The sequence below is a fragment of the Bombina bombina genome, chromosome 7, assembly GCF_027579735.1.
Source record: "Bombina bombina isolate aBomBom1 chromosome 7, aBomBom1.pri, whole genome shotgun sequence".
NCBI classification, from domain to species: Eukaryota; Metazoa; Chordata; class Amphibia; order Anura; family Bombinatoridae; genus Bombina; species Bombina bombina.
Genome location: NC_069505.1, coordinates 203,743,973 through 203,752,996, shown reverse-complemented (window position 1 = coordinate 203,752,996; position 9,024 = coordinate 203,743,973).

Below are 9,024 nucleotides of genomic sequence, written 5' to 3'. Positions count from 1 at the left end.
CTGATGCTGTGTCCCACTAGTTTTCTAATTTCTTCTAAGAGTATGAGAAATACCAATAGTGTTCTGGGGGACTTAGGTGCTGTACATAGGGAGAAACTGACTAGAAAATATCAATTGCAGGAAGCAATTGAAAGGATGTACTTGAATAGCACTCACCAGCAAGCAATCAATTTAAGTCCAATGCTACCATAGGTAAAGAAGCCCAGAGAGGGGCGGATTTAAAACTTAACTTTTAATAGAATTATTAAAATCTTTACAACACATTAAAAATCACAAACAGTGTGAGGTGACCTTTGACAAAGCCTTTTGTGGCGAAACATGTCGGGGCAGCCGGAGAATATTTCTCCTTTTTAACTAATACAACAGTGTGATTTGGTGTATGAATGTCTAATTAGAAAATAATTTAAAAAGGTATAAGCGTGAGAGAGTGTGTGTAATGGAGATATCCTAGCCGTATACCATTTGCTAATTATTTGTATCAGCACCTTGCAAATCGCTACCTTAAATAATAGATATACCGTGAATTGATACATTATGGTAAGGGGGCTCCAATGCTTCCATAACCTAAAATATTAAGTGACCTACTTACCTTAAAAGACTTGGGAGGTTTAACGGTAATAATTTTTATTACCAAGTCTAAAACACCCGCTTTGCTATTTGTTAATGGTAACTACACATAATTTTTCGGCAGAATAAGCTATATACTCCTAACCAGCATATAATACGTATCTAGGAGATACATCAGACCGAATTTGAGGGCTAATATTGACAGTGATTACTGGTGATGTACGCTGCAAACTTTAAGCATATGTAAGGGAACGTATATTAGTATCACTGACACAACGGAAGTCTGTGTATATGTAATTAATCAGGGGCATTATTCTGATATCTCAGTTGTAAAAGTTAGTAGCACTGACATAATGGAGGTCAGTGCATCTGTAACAAACTAAAAGAAATCATTTTTGATACCGCAGCCGTCATTTTACAGCTGAGTTTTGCCCGAAATTATCATAAAAAGTTCTCATCAAAATACCAAGCACTATTACACAAGTATAAGCACCGCACACTGCAATATTTATCTGTTTATACTAGGTATTCTCATCCAGTATTAAATAAACTGATATTGTACCGGATTAATGTGTATGTTTAGCTCTCTGAATGGAATCCCATTAATATAACTATTGGTACCCATAATAACTTTAATTAACCCATAGAGCTATCCACATACTAGTACAGAATATTTGCAATACCAGATTAATACTGGAAAACCCAAGACTTTATTATCCCTATAAGTAGGGGAATATTCCTGAACCCCCGTGTATAAGTGGGCATAACGATACATAAAAGGGGTGCTATATCGTCTTATAAATACCACCTCGCAGTACAATAACATCAACCTAACCTAGGATGATGCTGTAGACAATTCCCCCAGTGCATTCAGCAGGGTGGTAATTCTATTCTATTCAAACAACAGAGTGGCACTGATGTTATAATGTACTATTTGCACCTAATAATAACATAGTTTATCCCCCTTTTTTAACCACTTACTGACAGTTCGGTCGACCAATACCGAAGTGGTTAATATTGTACTAAGCACTCTTTAGTGATAAAACCAAAGTGGGGTATTTAAGACTAACATCTTTTAGGATACCCCGAGTTTCCAAATAGCAAGTGGGGACTTCTACAGCCTGGGTCCTCAATATTAGAGTATTATCACTCACACCCCTCTCACAGAGGACATACATAACTATTGGTGGGTCGGCCACACCTGAGATACGACTCAGGAACTCATATAAAAGGGTGACACCCGAGGTATATGTAGCACCCCACAATAGTGAGGATATCCGCCTGAGAATATACCTACAACATACAATTTGATAATTCCTCCTTAGGAGCAGCATTCCCTCACCTCACACTGTTTGTGATTTTTAATGTGTTGTAAAGATTTTAATAATTCTATTAAAAGTTAAGTTTTAAATCCGCCCCTCTCTGGGCTTCTTTACCTATGGTAGCATTGGACTTAAATTGATTGCTTGCTGGTGAGTGCTATTCAAGTACATCCTTTCAATTGCTTCCTGCAATTGATATTTTCTAGATAGAAATACGACTTGTTTGGAATTCATCATTGCTTTGCGCCGATAGAGAACTGAAATTTCGGATTCAATTGCATGTTGTATAATTCGCCGTACAAACTGAGGCAAACACCGTTATAATACATGCTTTTACATCTTGTGATGCAGTACTTTCTTCTTTTAACTAATTTTTCAAAGGCTCAGCAACAAAGACTGTTATTGCAAGAAATTTGCACTTCCACAGGCGCATATGGGTACCGATATAGATATATCTATATATATATATCCATCCTTTTCCAGCTCTCCTTATTAGTAGAAGAAATGCTTCACTCACCGGTCTTGCTGTAAAAAGTTTCTTTATTGCAAACAAATGACAATATCCATCATACGAATACCCCAAACGTTTCGGTGCGCCTCTGGCACCTTTCTCAATGGGCTTGCTTTCCAATCCTCTGACAGTGACAATGCATCCACTGCCTCCACCTGAGGATCCCTGGATCTGGACAGATACCTGGGAAGCTTCTTGTTAGATACGAAGCCATCAGATCTATTTCTGGAAGTCCCCACATTTGAACAATCTGAATAAATACCTCTGGGTGAAGAGACCATTCGCCCGGATGTAACATTTGGTGACTGAGATAATCCGCTTCCCAATTGTCTATACCTGGGATATGAACCGCAGAAATTAGACAGGAGCTGGATTCCGCCCAAACCAGAATTCGAGATACTTCTTTCATAGCCAGAGGACTGTGAGTCCCTCCTTGATGATTGACATATGCCACAGTTGTGACATTGTCCGTTTGAAAACAAATGAACGACTCTCTCTTTAGAAGAGGCCATGACTGAAGAGCTCTGAAAATTGCACGGAGTTCCAAAATATTGATTGGTAATCTCACCTCCTGAGATTCCCAAACCCCTTGTGCTGTCAGAGACCCCCAAACAGCTCCCCAACCTGTCAGACTTGCATCTGTTGAAATCTCAGTCCAGGTTGGAAAAACAAAAGAAGCCCCCTGAATTAAACGATGGTGGCCTGTCCACCACATCAGAAAGTGTCGAAACAATCGGTTTTAAAGATATTAATTGAGATATCTTTGTATAATCCCTGCACCACTGGTTCAGCATACAGAGCTGAAGAGGTCGCATGTGAAAACGAGCAAAGGGAACCGCGTCCAATGCAGCAGTCATAAGACCTAGAATTTCCATGCATAAGGCTACCGAAGGGAAAGATTGAGACTGAAGATTTCGACAAGCTGAAACCAATTTCAGATGTCTCTAGTCCATCAGAGACAGAGTCAAGGACACTGAATCTATCAGGAAACCTAAAAAGGTTACCCTTTGTCTGAGGAATCAACAAACTTTTTGGTAAATTGATCCTCCAACCATATTCTAGAAGAAACAACACTCATAAAAGACTGGAAAGGTTCTTTCTAGTGAAAATGAGCAAAGGGAATTGAATCCAATGCCGTGGCCATAAGACCTAAAACTTCTATGCATATACAGCAACTGAAGGAAATAATAGAGACTAAAGGTACCGACAGACGGAACCCAATAGAATTATCCCTTGTCTGATAGAGACAAAAACAGTGACACAAACTTTCTGGAAACCTAAAAAAGGTGACCCTTGTGTGAGGAATCAAGAGCTTTCGAAAAAAAGATCCTCTAACTATGTCCTGAAGAGCAATTGAATCATATGAGATTCCGTATCCTCAGAAAATAATCTGAATGAAAATATGCATTTATTGTATCTAATGAAAACAAATAATGCTATCAATGACCATAAAAAGGCAAAATAGTTTGAATAAAACTCCAAACCCGGTTCCTAAAAAAGGAACTGGAAGAAATACCCCAGAAGATTCCAGGTCTGAGCAGCGCTTGAACCCCATGGGTGCCCAGCCATGCTTCAACAATACCCAAAATATATAGGACAGAAACACACTTAAAGAAAGTGTTAGCCTTACTGGAATAAAAATCAAAGAAATTTGGACAAAATAGAACCAAATAAATTTCAAAAGAAGTCTTAACCTGCCCCTTACCAGCCAAGCTGGAATACGGCACGTACATCACAATATTAGGGAGCTGATATCAAACCCCAATTACAAACATGTTACTTGGGAAAGAACTCAGGAATTCATTCCTTAAAGGATTCCAAAACTTAGCATTTTTAAGTTTAAGAATATCATCACAATCGTATCACCAACCCTTATATATCAAAACTTACCTACTTTGACATGAAAACAAGCGTTAGAAGCATAATAAAATTATATTTTTTATCTAGAGAATGATGTCACCGAAGCCAAACCCCCTGTTTATAGTGCCTTCAATACCAAAAAGAATATCCAATCATACTACGTTCTCGTGCATATAATTATTATCCTGTTTTGTCACCCGCCGCATGCGCAATACGATACGGTTATTCGTACATGCACAGATTTTAGCTTTGAGTTTAGTTAATTTAATGCTCGTTATTGTAAGGGTCATTATCGCAGTGCAGTTCGATGTTCTTACCTGGCCTATTCCGCTTTAACATCTGTCTGCACATATCGATTCAGACGGTCTGCTGTTTCAATGGAGCGTGACATATTGGATGACGAGTTTATAAGATTGCGCATGCGCATTACGCACAAAATCAGACATTTTGATAACTCAGGTTATCATAAACGATTCGTGCATGAAAAATAATCTGAGAACAGTGGGTTTGGAAATCAATAAATTTTTGGAGCAGCATATCTATATAACGGTAAGAATCTGACACGCAATGCTAATTACAAATATAATTATTATATATGGATAGAGCGATTAAACCAAACTTTTTCAAGGTTTAGTGTCCCTTTAATAAGAACAACTAAACTAGTATAAGCTTAAAGTTTTAGTCTTAGAACTCAATCTTGAAGCCCAGAGTAACAGTTAAGAATTGAATCCAATTATAAAACAAATAATTGATTATCTTAGAACAAAATTCTTCTAGCTAAAATAGCTAAAGACATAGATTAACCCTCATTTGCGAAAATATTCAATAAAATGAAGACACAAATGAAATTATTAGCATGATAGTCCAGTTTAAAGGACCAGACAATACAGTGGACTTGCATAATCAATAAATGCAAAACAACAAGACAAATGCAACAGCACCTAGTCTAGTAAATGTTGTCCTTTAACAATGCTAAAATAAATCATAATCTGATACTTGATCTTAAAGTAAACAGAAAAATGAAGCAATTGCAATACCCAAATAAATCAAAGGACCAAGAAAAGTACCTGAAACTAAATAATTTTCCATAAACAAGATACAACTATCTAAAGGAAAATAAATACTATTTTTCTATAGAAACAATAGCATAATTAGTAGAAGCAGAGATAGCCCCAATAAATTGGAGAACCCTCCAAATTGAATTTAACTGCTGGCAAAGAATATAGTTTAAAACCTTTGAAAAAGGGATAAAAGAAAATTCTCAGCCTATTCCATTCCCTAGAATGGGGAATTGGAAAGAAAACCTCTGAAAACACAGAAGAAATAAATAGGCAGAAATAGTGTCAGCTAGTCTTAAAGAACTAGTTACCTTAATATCCAAAATAAACAACACCTTTTCAACAAAGAACAAATGTACTTTAACAATAGAAAAATAATAAAAGTAGATTTGTTAGTGTCAATATCTGAAGAAGAAAATTTCTGAAAGAGAAAAAAACATCATCAGAGAAGGATAAATCAGTATATTGTTGGTCATTTTAAACTTTAATAATTAAAAAAGAAGTGAAAAAGACCTAAAAATTTTATTAGAAGGCACAAAGTCAGACAAAGCCTTTAAAATAGAATCAGAAAATATTTCTTATAAATCTTCTAAATATTTATTGTACATAAGATGTAAGAATGTCAATAAAGCATAAACACTAATGGATTCTGCATGTAAAAGTATATCATAATACCTTATTACAAACCATAGCTAAAGATAAACATTTATAACATTTAAAATAAATGAACTTAGCTTTGGTAGAACTGAAACTCAGTTAAGCGTTTTTCCAGAAGTGGCTTCTGATTCAGGGACAATCTGAGACATCTTGCAATATGTAATAGAAAAACCAACATATAAAGCAAAAATGATCAAATTCCTTAAATGACAGTTTCAGGAATGGGAAAAAAATGACAATGAACAAGCTTCTAGCAACCAGAAGCAATAAATAATGAGACTTAAATATTGTGGAGACAACAATGACGCTCGATTTTTTTAGCGTCAAAAAAGCCGCCCACATTATTTGGCGCCTAAATGCTTTTGGCGCCAAAAATGGCGCCACATCCGGTAACGCCGACATTTTTTGGTGCAAAAACAAAAAAAATGACAACTTCCGGCGACACGTATGACGCCGGAAATGAAAAAAAAATTTTGCGCCAAGAATGACGCAATAAAATGAAGCATTTTCAGCCCCCGCGAGCCTAACGGCCCACAGGAAAAAAAGTCAAATTTTAAGGTAAGAAAAAATGATTTATTCACATGCATTATCCCAAATATGAAACTGACTGTCTGAAATAAGGAACGTTGAACATCCTGAATCAAGGCAAATAAATGTTTAAACACATATATTTAGAACTTTAAGCTATGGTTGGGCACTTTTATATAGTGTCACAGAAAAATAAGACTTACTTACCCAAGGACACTCATCTACATGTAGTAGAAAGCCAAACCAGTACTGAAACGAGAATCAGTAGAGGTAATGGTATATATAAGAGTATATCGTCGATCTGAAAAGGGAGGTAAGAGATGAATCTCTACGACCGATAACAGAGAACCTATGAAATAGACCCTGTAGAAGGAGATCATTGAATTCAAATAGGCAATACTCTCTTCACATCCCTCTGACATTCACTGCACGCTGAGAGGAAAACCGGGCTCCAACCTGCTGCAAAGCGCATATCAACGTAGAATCTAGCACAAACTTACTTCACAAAACTGATTTGTGGGTGTGGTGAGGGGTGTATTTATAGGCATTTTGAGGTTTGGGAAACTTTGCCCCTCCTGGTAGGAATGTATATCCCATACGTCACTAGCTCATGGACTCTTGCTAATTACATGAAATAAATTATATATATATATATATATATATATATATATATATATATATATATATATATATATATATATATATATATATAGAGAGAGAGAGAGAGAGAGAGAGAGAGAGAGAGAGAGAGAGAGAGAGAGAGAGAGAGAGAGAGAGAGAGAGAGAGAGAGAGAGAGAGAGAGAGAGAGAGAGAGAGAGAGAGAGAGAGAGAGAGAGATCTCAATATATTGATACATTTATTTTTGTGATCTTAAATTATCAACATATGGAAAACACAGCACAGAAACATGATATAATATAAATATAAGCTAAATAGTTACCTAAAAAACGCTTTTTTAATAATCAAAACATGGCGGCGTAAATATTTATAGGGATGTACTGTGATAAATAGGGAGTAAATGCTTTTGCCGACAGGCGAAATTTATCATTATTACGCCCAAGCTCGCCTGCGCCAAGTTACGTCTATTTTTTTTTATAAATACAGGCGCACATGTGCGCTTCTCCAGAGGCGAGCTGGGGCACAGTTACAGGCAAAGCACATACAGAGTTCAACTAGCCTTTGATAAATCTAGCCCTATGCACAGCAGAACACAAGTGGAAATGAGTTTATGCACTCATTCTGTGTAGAATTCCAGTTTTCACAATAAAAGAGGGGCCTGATGAGATTTTGTGACACTTTTTAATACAGTATAAGTAATATGTTTTAAATTCGAAAATACTCATTATACATAAGTTCTTAATTATTTAAAAGGGACAGTACACTGTAAAATTGTTTTTATATGAATGTATTTTCAATTACTTGTTATACCAGATGCAGAGTATAAAATGTATAAGAAATTGCATTTTCAGGTTTATTTGTGTGTATGAAGTAGCTGGTTTTGTGCTTTTAAACCACAGCCTATTACAGTAGGTTGTGCTTCAGGTAATATATCCCATTATGTTATCCATTAGTGTTCACACAATTGCTTCCTTATCTTCTGGAAAACTAAAGCTCAATACACAGAGAGAACAATGGAAAATTTTAATTTTATTGCTTAACTATTCTGCACCCCACTGGGAGTGTCATTTCTTCTGCTGGCTGTGTTTTTTTAGGTTATTCAATAGCTGAGACTCCAGTATCAAAACTTTCAGTATAGGTTGGGAAACCACAAGCTAAATCGGCTATTTTAAAAGGCCAAAATAGGGGTAAAGGAGCAACTTGTAAATAATTGAATACACTCCAGCAGGTAAAATGGATAATTTGAAACAATTTAAATGGGATACATTTTTTGTGTGAATTGTCCCTTTAATGTTTACATTTCACATGATTAAATAGAAATAATATGGATTAAGGGAAGTAGAACAGGGAGGTACCAAGGAAACAGTTACCCACGCCCTCGTCAGCAGCCGGTTAGAATACAGCAACGCACTCTACGCCGGGTCCACCATTAAACTCCAAAAGAGACTCCCAACGTTCACACAACACCTCAGCCAGACTCATCTTCAACATCTCTCTCCAATGCCACATCACTGAACACCTAAGGAACTTTCACTGGCTCCCCATCAACAAGAGAATCACCTTCAAGCTCCTTGCCCACTCGTTCAAGGCCCTACACAACATCGGACCCGAATACATCAACCGCCGTGTAAATTTCTACACCCCTGCCAGACAACTCAGATCGGCTGACCAAGCATTCAGTCATCCCCCGCATCAGCAAATCCACAGCGGGCGGAAGATTCTCCTCCCACATGGAAGCAAAGACATGGAACACCCTCCTGCTGCACCTCAGACAATCCACGTCCCTTACAAAGTTCAGAAAAGACCTCAAAACCTGGCTCTTCGACTGAACACCCCCCCCTCCTCCTATCCTCTTTCCCTTAGCGCCTTGAGACCCTCACGGGTGATTAGTTTGCGCTCTAT